Raw genomic sequence first — 12,400 nt, forward strand, 5'->3', positions numbered from 1 at the left:
ATCTGATATGCAGGATGTATTTTCATTGTTCCAAAGGGGTCGCAACCCACAGGTTGAGAACTGCTGCTGTATCTGGCTCTCTCTTCCCCCCAGATAACCTCATGGCTCTTTCCCTCTCCTCAGTCCTGAGCCATCATTTTTACAATTGCAACTCCCTCTTCTCTATTCCTGCTGCAATTTACTTGTCTCTATTTCACTCATTACAATTGGATATGATATTTTCCTGATTTATTGTTTCTCCTCATTGACCTTTAATGTCATGAGGGTAGGGATTTTTGTCTGTTTATTCACTGGTATGTATCTCCAGCCTGACACATAATAGGTGCTCAGAAACTGTGTGTTCAGTGAATGAATGAACATATATTACTTAGTGAGTGCTTACTATGTGCTAAACATTATGTAAATCTTTCACCTGCTTTATTTAATTTAATCTTCACAATGACCCTATGAGATACATAATGTTATTGGGCCCCATATTCCAGACAAGGAAACTGTCTCCAAGAAGTTAAGTCCAAGACCTTAATTACTATACCAGTCAATTCTGTAATGGGAACTTTCTCATTTAATCTGTTGCATCCTTGAGAAGGTATCAAATTAGGACTAATGCTAGCAATAAGAAGAAAGTGGAAGTTTTTTGTTCATCCTAATCTTTTGTTTTAATTCAAGTCTAGCTTTAATCTAGAAGGGATTGCAATATAGGGGTAGGCAATTTTTTGTGTATGTACCACATTATTCTATTACACTAGGAAACTCATTTCTGGGGAAGTGAGCATTATAAAATATACATTATATTTTTCAAATTGTTAAAAAAATTGTCTGCCTCTGGTCCATGTGATTAGGTGTTCCCATTATATAAACTATTTTGTGTCTTTGTATTTATTCTTCGTCTGACCCATTGGCGCATCTTCCACAAGGGACTCTGAATATAACAGTGCAGTGGCCTACTATTGTGTCTCCAGCATCTAGCACTGTGTTTGGCATACAGTAAACTTTTTCTTTTTCTTTTTGAGACAGAGTTTCACCCTGTTGTCCTGGCTAGAGTGTAATGGCAACATCATAGCTCACTGCAACCTCAAACTTCTGTGCTTAAGCAATCCTCCTGCCTCAGCCTCCTGAGGATCTGTGACTATGAGTGTGTGCCACTATGCCCAGCTAATTTTTCTGATTTTTTGATAGAGACAGGGTCTCACTTTTGCTGAGGTTGGTCTTGAACTCCTGACCTCAAGGGATCCTCCCACCTCAGCTTCCCAGAGTGGTAGGAATGTAGGCATGAGCCCCTGCTCCCAACTGGCATATAGTAAGCTTTTAGCAAATACTGTACTTTTTTTTTTCATGTCAGATGGGTGTAATGTGCTGGCGTTGTAACAAGATTTGTGGGAAGCACATCTCACGGATAGTGCATGAAAACCCAATCATCACGCTTATGAACTACAAAAGGATCAGCAAATACTGTACTACAGAATGAAAGTGAAAGCCATGTGCCCTCCTCAAAGCAGAGGAGAGACATTTCCCTGTTTTCCCAAGCCTTGCACTCCTTGGCCACCAGAAACACAGCTTGTCTGGATGACTCCAGGAGCACAGCAGAAAACATAGTGGGTAGGGGCCCCAAGACAGAGGGTTCGTGCCAGCATGAGCCACTGGTGAGGGAAGGAGGACATGTTTAGATCTGTTTAAGCCTAAACAAGCACTAAAAGAAGATGTTCTCCTCCCCCTTTTTACCAACATAAATTTTAAGAGGAAGTGCTTCTGTGGTTTATATTGGCCATCTTTCCCTTCAGACTTGGCAATTTCATTCAATTTCCAGTTCGCACTTCTCAATTTCAATTGAGAACATATACCTAATTTACTGAAAACATACCTAGTTTACTGACAAATGACACCATGTGGGGGTAGAGTGTGATTACTACTATTTTTATCACCATCATCCATTTAGCAAATGGAAGCAGGAAACCCAAATGTTTTAGAATTATTTCTGAAAGTGATTTACGAATTACAAAGAAACAAGTGTAGAAGAAATGTGAAGTGTATTGGCTTCACGTACTGGTTCCAAGTTTTAGCTTTCCTTAGCTGCTCATGGAATCTGCATTACTAAAGACTTTCCATTCATTGTAGATTAGACCAGACTAATTCAATAAATGTGTAAAAAATGGCCCCTGGGCGCAGGCTCAGACATCCAGAGGAAGTGGTTTCTTAGACACCTGCCTCCCGTGTATTGACCTGATGGTACGTAGGTGGAAGAGAGTGAGTTGGTTATGATGATGTTTGGTGCTGTTGAGTAGTTAATTGAAAGTAAAATGTTTAGCTTCACTAAGCAATTACCTGATCTCATTAAGCTCTTTAAAATCACCTAAATACCGTTTTGCCTGAAGCAGCTGCCCCTTGTTTAGATGTTATGTCAGGCATTAAGAAAAACACAATGTTAATGGTGACCAGAGAATTTAAAGCTGGCCTTTTCTGATATATATTGTTACGACTCTTAGCCATTATTTGGTGTTATTCATCTTGTCTAAACATGGGGTACTGAAATAATACAGTTCTACCAAATTGGTTTTTTTTTTTTTGAGACAGAGCCTCAAGCTGTCCCCCTGGGTAGAGTGCAGTGGCATTACAGCTCACAGCCACCTCCAACTCCTGGGCTCAAGAGAGTTTCCTGCCTCCGCCTCCCAAGTAGCTGGGACCACAGGCGCCCACCACAACGCCCAGCTATTTTTTGGTTGCAGCCGTCATTGTTGTTTGGCGGGTCCAGGCTGGGGATTCGAACCCACCACCTTAGGTGTACGTGGCTGGCGCCTTAGCCGGTTGAGCTATAGGCGCCGAGCCAGTTCTACCAAATTGTTAAATTCAAGTATGCATTCAGAAAACATTTATTGAGCACCTACGATGTGGCAGGTACTATGGGAAGCACTGGGGATATAAATTTGAATAAGCCACAGTAGCATGACTTTGAAGACCGGAGAAAACATCCTTGTATTTTCCAAAAAAGATGAGCCTATTTCTATCCCAAGCATAATTATGATTTGCTTGTTCTATATAATTCCATGCTGTATGTTTCCTGAGTTCATCTTTGCAAAAGCTTTTAACCAAACAATCCACAGCAAAATGTTTAACGACTTGCGGACATTCCAAAGTTATAGATCACTGACCGAGGTGGGCCCTGCTTAGAGCATTCCCCCACCCATGCCCTCTTCTCTCTTCATGTGCATCTTGGGCCTCATATGCCCACTTTTCTATCCAACACCTTTGTCAAACACAGTGTGATTCAAATAACAATCCAAGTGTCCTGAACAAATCGCATCATCTGGCATCCCCCATCCAGGCTGTGATCTCTGCCACATCATTTCCTTCCTTTCCCATCAAGCCTGTGCATCTGCACTTCTCGCCTGGTTTCATCCAGGTAGCTCCATTTCTGGCAAGGTCTGTGGTCTGCCCACTGGCTTCTGCCCATTTACTTCTCCAGCCCCACCAGCCCTTACCTTGGGAGAATCACTTTTATTTGTCTTGTCTTTCCTTTTTTTTTTGAGACCCATCTTACTCTGTCACCCTGAGTAGACTGCCATGGTGTCATTGTAGCTCACAGCAGTCTCAGTCTCTTGGGCTCAGCCTCCCGGAGTAGCAGAACTACAGGTACCCGCTAGTTTTTTAATTATTTATTTATTTATGTTTGTGGTTTTTGGCTGGGGCCAGGTTTGAACCCGCCACCTCTGGTATATGGGGCCAGCAATCTACTCCTTTGAGCCACAGATGCCACCCATATTTATTTATTTATTTATTTTTTCTGAGACGGAGTCTTACTATGTCACCCTCAGTAGAGTTCCGTGGCGTAGCAGCTCACAGCTGCCTCAAACTCTTGGGCTTAAGTGATTCCCTTGGCTCAGCCTCCCAAGTAGTGGGGACTACAGGCACCCGCCACAATGTCCCGCTATATTTTTGTTGCAGTTGTCATTGCTGTTTAGCTGGCCCAGGCTAAGGTCAAACCTGCCAGCTTTGGTGCATATGGCTGGCACTATAACCACTATGCTATGGGTGCCGAGCCTAGGTTTCTTATTTTTAGTAGCGGCAGTCTTGCTTTTGCTCAGGCTGGTCTGGAACTCCTGGGCTGAAGCAATCCACCTGCCTCAGCCTCCCAGAGTGTGAGCATCACAGGCATGAGCCACCGCACCTGGCCTCCTTGTCTTGTCTTTTCTCCCCTTTCTCTTTATTTCACTGGGAGCCAAAAAAATCTTTCGAGTACAGTTGAGAAGTTTCAAGTTGGATCAGTAAATACCTGTTCAAAGAAGAGCAAAGCTATAATCCTTGAAATAAAAATTAGGAAAAGTGCTGACAAATACCTTAAAATTTTCAGAGACCCTTCTATCACCAGAGAGTAGTTTCAATTCAATGTTTTCAGTTCTTATGACCAGAATTAAAACTATTTTCTATTATTTGCCTTGTACATGAGGGCTGTTTCAGTTACATAATGACTAAGGGGCTTGGGTGGACTGTACCAGGCCCTGATCTATCTATTATCTATCTAAAAATCACATTATTGGCTGGGCACAGTGGCTCACCTGTAATATTAGCACTCTGGGAGGCCCAGGTGGGTGGATTGCCTGAACTCAGGAGTTCGAGACCAGCCTGAGCAAGAGTGAGACCCCCATCTCTACTAAAAATGAAAAACGGAGGCAAGACGATCACTTGAGCTCGAGAGTTGAGGTTGCTGTGAGCTATGACGTCACAACGCTTGAGTACCACAAAGTGTGACTCTTTCTCAAAAAAAAAAGTCACATTATTCTTTCTTGGTTATGAAAATGATACATTCTCATGGTTGGGCATGGTGGCTCTCACCTGTAATCCACTCTGGGAGGCTGAGGCAGATGGATCACCTGAGTTCAGGAGTTCAGCCTGAGCAAGAATGAGATCCCATCTCTACTTAAAAAAAAAAAAAAAAGAAAAGAAAAACTAGCCGGGCACCTGTAGTCTTAGCTACTCGGGAAGCTGAGGCAAGAGAATTGCTTGAGCACAAGAGTTTGAGGTTTCTGTGAGCTAAGTTGGTGCCATGGCACACTACCCAGGGCAACAGAGTGAGATTCTGTCTCAAAAAAAGAAAGAAGGAAGGGTGGTGCCTGTGGCTCAAAGGAGTAGGGCACAGGCCCCATGAGATGGAGGTGGCAGGTTCAAACCCAGCGCCAGCCGAAAACTGCAAAAAAAAAAAAAAAAAAAAAAAAAAAAAAGGAAGAAAGGAAAATGATACATTCTGAATGAAAAAATATTTGAAACATAAAAGCATCGGAGGAAAACAACAGTTCATAATCTCACCGTTTAGGGATTAATTCTATGTAAACTTTAGGACATTTTCTTTGGTCCTTTTCCCCACATATTTCTATGAATAATACCTTTAAATTTTTGACACTTTTTTGTCTTAAGATTATTTTCAAATAATTAAAACATAGTTAAAAATGTAGATAGTACAAAAGGTAATATGGTAGAAACTAAGTGTCCCTCCCCTCTTGCACTGCCCTCTGGCCATCTAGTTCCCCGATAGAGATGACCTCTCACTGATTTCTTTGGTGGTCTTTCTGCAATGGTCTGTTTCCTTCTCAATACAAACCATAATGGACTGTACATTCTTTTCAGCATCTTGTTTTTTTCACGTAGCAATAGATCTTGAAGATCATCCCTTATCAATAAAGAAGATTTTCTTTCTCCTTTTCTTTGTTTTTGTTTTCTTTTTGGCTGGCTTGGTTGTAGTTCGAGTTATGTCCAAACCCAAACTGATTTGATGTACATTGAGGTTGTTTGCAGCCCTTTGCTGTTACAAACGATGATACCATAAACATCTTGTTTCTTCTTTGACGTATCTAGGACTAACTCCTACAAGTGGAATTATAGTATGTGCATTTTTTACCTAGATAAGATATTGTCAATTCACTCACTATTTTATTATAATTGAGATTAGACTAAACATGAATTTTTTTTTCCTGGTTTTATAAACTTAATATTTTATAGAAATATAATTGTTTTCTTTTATAAATATTTCAATGGCTGCACAATACATAATTTTTTATTTTTACTTGACACAAAATATTTGTACGTATTTATGGGGTGCAGTGGTGTTTCAGTGTATGTGTACACTCTATAACGGTCAAATCAGGGTAATTAGCAAATCATTTAATCGTGGTAAAAACATATGTGCATAATGTATTCTTATGGATAGGTAATAATTCTTCATAGATAGGTAATAATTCATTGTGTAAGTGTACCACCGTTTGTTTATTAGTTTGTTAGTTAATGGATTTGGGTTGTTTCTACTTTTTGGTTATTGTGAATGGTGTTATAGGCATACTTTTAAAACTCCCTTGTTGAGGCTCGGTGCCTGTGGCTCAAGCGGCTAAGGCGCCAGCCACATACACCTAAGGTGGCAGGTTCAAATCCCCAGCCCGGGCCCGCCAAACAACAATGATGGCTGCAACCAAAAAATGGCCAGGCGTTGTGGCAGGCGCCTATAGTCCCAGCTACTTGGGAGGCTGAGGCAGGAGACTCGCTTGAGCCCAGGAGTTGGAGGTTGCTGTGAGCATGATGCCATGGCACTCTACCCAGGGGGATAGCTTGAGGCTCCGTCTCAAAAAAAAAAAACAAAAAAAAACTCCCTTGTTGAGCTAAGCCCAAGAGTTTGAGGTGGCTGTGAGCTGTGAAGCCACAGCACTCTACTGAGGGTGACATAGTGAGACTCTGTCTCAAAAAAAAAAAAAAAATGGGGAGAGGCTCGTAGCTTAATGGGTACAGCACCGGCCACATACACCGAGGCAGGTGGGATCAAACCCAGCCTAGACCTACCAAACAACAATGACAACTGCAACAAAAAAATAGTTGGGCGTTGTGGTGGGCGCCTGTAGCTCCCTCCCCTCCCCTCCCCTTCCCTATTTATCTGTTTGTTTGAGACAGAGTCTCCCTCTGGCACCCTGAGTAGAGTGCCATGGCATCATAGTCCATAGCAACCTCAAGCCCTTGGGCTCAAGTGATCATCTTGGCTCAGTTTTTCTGTCTGTCTCAGGCTGGTCTCAAACTCCTGATCTCAAGCAATCTACCCACCTCAGCCTCCCAGAGTGCTAGGATTACATGTATGAGCCACCGCACCTGGCCTGTGTCTACTTTCTAAAACATTGTCATAGTATGGGAGTTTTTTGTTGTTTGTTTTTTTGAGACAGAGTCTCCCTCTGTTACCCAGGCCAGAGTACAAGGGCATCATCACAGCTCACTGCAAACTGCAAACTCAAACTCCTGGGCTCAAGTGATCCTCCTTCCTTAGCCTCCTAAGTAGCTGGGGCTATATGCATGCACCACCACACCCAGGTAATTTTTTTTTTTTTTTTGAGACAAGAGTCTCACTATGTCGCCCTTGGTAGAGTGCTGTGGCGTCACAGCTCCAGTAACCTCTAACTCTTGGGCTTAAGCAATTCTCTTGCCTCAGCCTCCTGAATTTCTGGTACTACAGGTGCCCACCACAATGCCCAACTATTTTTTTTGTTGCAGTTGTCATTGTTGTTTAGTAGGTCCAGGCTGGGTTCGATCCCACCTGCCTCAGTGTATGTGGCCGGTGTCATACCCACTAAGCTACGAGCACCTCCCCATTTTTTCTTTTTTTTTTGAGACAGAGTCTCACTATGTCACCCTCAGTAGAGTGCTGTGACGTCACAGCTCACAGCAACCTCAAACTCTTGGGCTTAAGCAATTCTCTTGCCTCAGCCTCCCAAGCAAGCGCCCACCACATCACATAGCTATTTTTTGTTGCAGTTGTCATTGTTGTTTAGCTGGCACAGGCCAGGCTCAAACTCGCCAGCCTTGGTGCATGTGGCTGGCACCATTAACCACTGTGTTATGGGTGCCGAGCCAATTTTTTCTATTTTTAATATTTTTAGTGTCTTGCGGTTGCTCAGGCTGGTGTTGAACTCCTGACCTCAAGCAATCCTCCGGAGGTGGCCTCTCAGAGTGCTGGGATTAGAGGCGTACGCCACCCTGTCCAGCCTAGCATTAGCCTGTATCAGTGCTTCATGGATAGATAATAATTCGTTGTGTAAGTATACCACTGTTTATTAGTTTGTTAGTTAATGGATTTGGGTTGTTTCTACTTTTCGGTTATTGTGAATGGTGTTATGAACATGTACCTACAAGTATTTATTTGAGTAGCTATTTTCTATTGTTTGGGTTTATGTCTACAAGTGAAATTCCCAGGTCATTATGAGAATTCTGTATTTAATTTTTTAAGGAACTGCCTATTGTTTTCCATCATTGTCCCACCATTTCACACTGTGAACAAGGATTTCATCACAGTATACAGGGATTCTAATTTCTCTATGCGTACTGATAATTGTTATTTTCCTTTTTAAATTTTTGTTTATTTTTGTTTGAGACAGAGTCTCACTCTGTCACCATGGGTGGAGTACCGTGGTGTCATTGCTCACAGCAACCTCAAACTCTTGGGCGTGAGCAAATCTCTTCCTTCATCCTCCTCAGTAGCTGGGACTACAGATGTGCACTGCTACACTGAGCTAGTTTTTCTATTTTTAGTGGAGGTCAGCTCTCACTCTTGTTCAGGCTGGTCGAACTCCTGAGTCAAGCAATCCACATGCGTCGGCCTCCCTGAGTGCTAGGATTACAGATGTGAGCCACTGTGCCTGGCCTATTTTCCTTTTTTTTTCTTTTTTTTTAAATTATAGCTATCCTCATTAGTATGAAGTGGTATCTCTTTGTGGTTTTGATTTGCATTTTCCTAATGGCTAATGATGTTGAACACCTTTTACGTGTTTACTTGCAATTCATGTATCTTCTTTGAAGAAATATCTATTTGAGGTCTTTGCCCATCTTAAAATTTTTGTCTTTTTGTGGTTGAGTTGTAAGAGTTGGTTACATATTCTAGATACTAGACCAGGCGTCCTCAAACTACGACCCGCGGGCCACCTAGGACATTTATCCGGCTTGCCTAGGACATTTATCCGGCTCGCCTAGGACATTTATCCAGCTTGCCGGGTGTTTTTGCCACCGCTGCCTGTCCTGCTTAGCAGCTGACTCATCCTGGCGCCCGCAGTCCGGCCCTCCAATGGTCTGAGGGACAGTGAACAGGCCCCCTGTTTAAAAAGTTTGAGGACCACTGTTAACTAGACCCTTATTAGAGATATGTTTTGCAAATATTTTCTCCCATTCTGTAGGTCATCTTTTCACACTTAAAAAATTATGTGAAATTTTTTACATACTTATTTATTATAAAAATAAATACAAATAATAAATAAATAAAACACATATTTTAAAATATATCCATAAATAAAAATACATATTTATTGTGTACCTGTATTGTTAATATTTTGATATAAGCATACACTGTGTAATGATCACATCAGGGTAACGGGGATATCTGTCGCCTTAAACATTATCACTTCTTTGTGCTGAGAACATTTTAACTCTTTTCTTCCATTTTGAAATATATAATTATTGATAAATGTATTTTCACTTTTTTGATAATGCCCTTTGATGCACAGAAGTCTTTAATTTTGGTGGTCTAATTTATCTTTTTTGCTTTTGTTGCTCACGTTTTTGGCGTCATGGCTAAGAATCTATTGCCAGATCGAAGGTCATAAAAGTTTACTCCTACGTTTTCTTCTAAAAGATTTATTATTTTACCCCTTATATTTGTTGATCCATTTCGAGTTATTTTTTGGATATAGTGATACCACTATAATAAATACCACTTAAGGTAATTATTCTTTCCCCATTGAATGGTCTTGGTGCCTTTCTGAAGATCAATTGGCCATAGATACGTGGGTTTATTTCTAGACTTTCAGTTCTGTTTCATTGGTCGATATGTCTGTCCTTATGCTAGTACCATACTGTTTTGGTTACTTTGCTTTATAGTAAGTTTTGAAATTAGGAAGTGTGAGTCTTCCATCTTTGCTCTTTTTCAAAGCTGTTCTGGCTGAGGCCACATGCTACTATAAACCTTAACACACATTATGTTATATAATTCATGTAATAAATTATATAATAAGATTATACAGTTCTGTTCTAAATTATATGATTCCATAATGTAATCCATATTTTGTAGGTTAAGTAATTTGTCCACAGTTACAGATCTGGTAGTAGATCTAGGATTAAAATCAAGGCTATTTAAGTCCTGAGCTCACTTTCTTCAGAATTATGTACGTACATACTCTCTCAGTCAAAGATGAGGGACCACTGGAGCCTAATAACATATTTACTTTAGGTTTACAAAAGGTTAGGTAAACAAAAAGGTTAAAAATCTGTTTGTACTAGTGAACATTTCTTAATTGGTAACCCACAGCGAGGCCGATAGGTATGCTGAAACCCATTTTTCTCTTCACATTTAGCACTTGATTTTTGTAAGGTTTGTGATGGCTCAGACAGTTTTGCATCCTCCTCTCCCTTCCTCTTTTTGTGACCTTATTTCTTCAGATGGATGTTTTGAGGTTATTTTCTATTTTGAGAAAACTACACAAATCGGATTTATTATGACAACTCCAAAGTGGCTCCTGTAGAAGCCTGCCTCCTTGTCAATACCATGACCTCCTGCCGGTCTCCTACACTGGCTAAGAGACTACTGAGTAGGGGTGATGTTTAAGAATGTGCTTTGAACTTAATTATTGAAAATGTCACAACCTCCTGGCTCAGTGCCTGTGGCTCAAGCGGCTAAGGCACCAGCCACATACACCAGAGCTGGTGGGTTCGAATCCAGCCCGGGCCTGCCAAACAACAACAACAACTACAACCAAAAAATAGCTGGGCGTTGTGGTGGGCACCCGTAGTCCTAGCTCCATGGGAGGCTGAGACCAGAGAATCGCTTAAGCCCAGGAGTTGGAGGTTGCTGTGAGCTGTGATGCTACAGCACTCTACCCAGGGCCTATAGCTTGAAGCTCTGTCTCAATAAATAAATAAATAAATAAAAAGTCTAACCCCCCTTAGATGCATCAGAGGAAACATATAATTGAAGATTTTGCCGTTGTAAGTATGTATAACATTAATGTATGTACAATACATACTATATCAACAAGCTCTTTCTGTATCTTTGATGTACTTTTTATTTATTTATTCATGATTTACAATAGTAAAATTTACTCGTTGCTGTACCATGAGCTTTGACATGTGCATAGAGTTGTGTGACTACAACCACCCTCAGGACACAGAATAGTCTCAATACCCCATGAATTCCCTCCTCCTCTTCCCGTCCCTTTGTTGTGGACCCCTCTTCTTACCCTAGTCCCTGGTAACCACCCATTCTCTGTCCCTATAGTTTTGCCTTTTCCAGAATTTATTATAAATAAAATTACAAAATGTGAAGGCTTTTGAGTGTGATTTTTTTCCCTTAGCATAAAGCATTTGAGATTTATCTGTGTTCTTAACGCTTATCTATAGATACTTTACTGCTGAGTAGTATTCCACAGGATGGGCGGAGCAGTGGGTTTACCATTTTCTACTTGAAGGGCATTTGCATTCTTTCTAGTTTTTGGTGGTTACAAATACAGCTACTCTAAACAGTTTGCATAAAGATATTTGTCTAAGCATATGTTTTTATTTTTCTTGGATAGATATTCTAAGAATGGGACCTCTGAGTTACATGATCAATAAAGGTTTAACTTAATAAGAAACTGCCAAACTTCTGTTTCCTGGAGCCACTATAACAAATTACCACACTCTTGGTGGCTTAAAAGTGAAATTTATTATCTTATGGTTCGGTAGGGTAGAAGTCCAAACTCAAGGTGTTGGCAGGGCCACTCTCTCTCTGAGGGCTCTGGGGAAGGATCCTTGCTGGCCTCTTCCAAGCTTCTGGTAGTTCCTGGCAATTCTTGGGATTTCTTGGCTTGCAACAGGGTCACACGGATCTCTGCCTTTGTCTTCACATGGCCTTCTCTGTGTCTCCCTGTGTCCTATCATCTTCTTTTAGTCAACCTGTCATTGGGTTTAAGGCCCTAATGAATATGACCTCATCTTAACTAATCATATATACACAGACCCTATTTTCAAATAAGGTCACATTATTAGGTGCAGGGCAGACATGGATTTTGGGGGGGCACTTATTCAACCTACTATAGTGGTTGTATCATGTTGCAGTCTCACCAGCATCATCTGGAGTGCTAGTTGTTCTCACTCCTCACAGAACTTTATATTTTTCCTTCTGAGACAGGGTCTTACTCTGTCACCTGGAATAGAGTGCATTGGCCTCATCATAACTCACAGCAACCTCAAACCACTGAGCTTAAGTGATCTCCTGCCTCAGCTTCTTGAGTAATGGGAATAGAGGTATATACCACCACACAACTAATTGTTCCTTTCCTTTTTTTTTTTAGAAATGGGGTCTTGCTATATTGCCCAGGCTCCTGGCCTGAAGTGATCCTCCCACCTTGGTTTCCCAAAGTGC

The 12,400-nt window shown here is 41.2% G+C and overlaps 1 non-coding gene across 1 annotated transcript; it reads right to left on the reverse strand.

Moving 5' to 3' along the window:
• Window positions 1-1,333: 1,333 nt before the first annotated feature.
• On the reverse strand, window positions 1,334-1,440 carry LOC111723159. The gene has a single exon (XR_002771758.1). It is a non-coding gene; the product is annotated as a small nucleolar RNA U13 (small nucleolar RNA).
• Between the last annotated feature and the right edge of the window lie 10,960 nt (window positions 1,441-12,400).

The sequence above is a fragment of the Otolemur garnettii genome, unplaced genomic scaffold (genome assembly GCF_000181295.1).
Source record: "Otolemur garnettii isolate 467f Iridium unplaced genomic scaffold, OtoGar3 scaffold00008, whole genome shotgun sequence".
Taxonomy (NCBI): domain Eukaryota; kingdom Metazoa; phylum Chordata; class Mammalia; order Primates; family Galagidae; genus Otolemur; species Otolemur garnettii.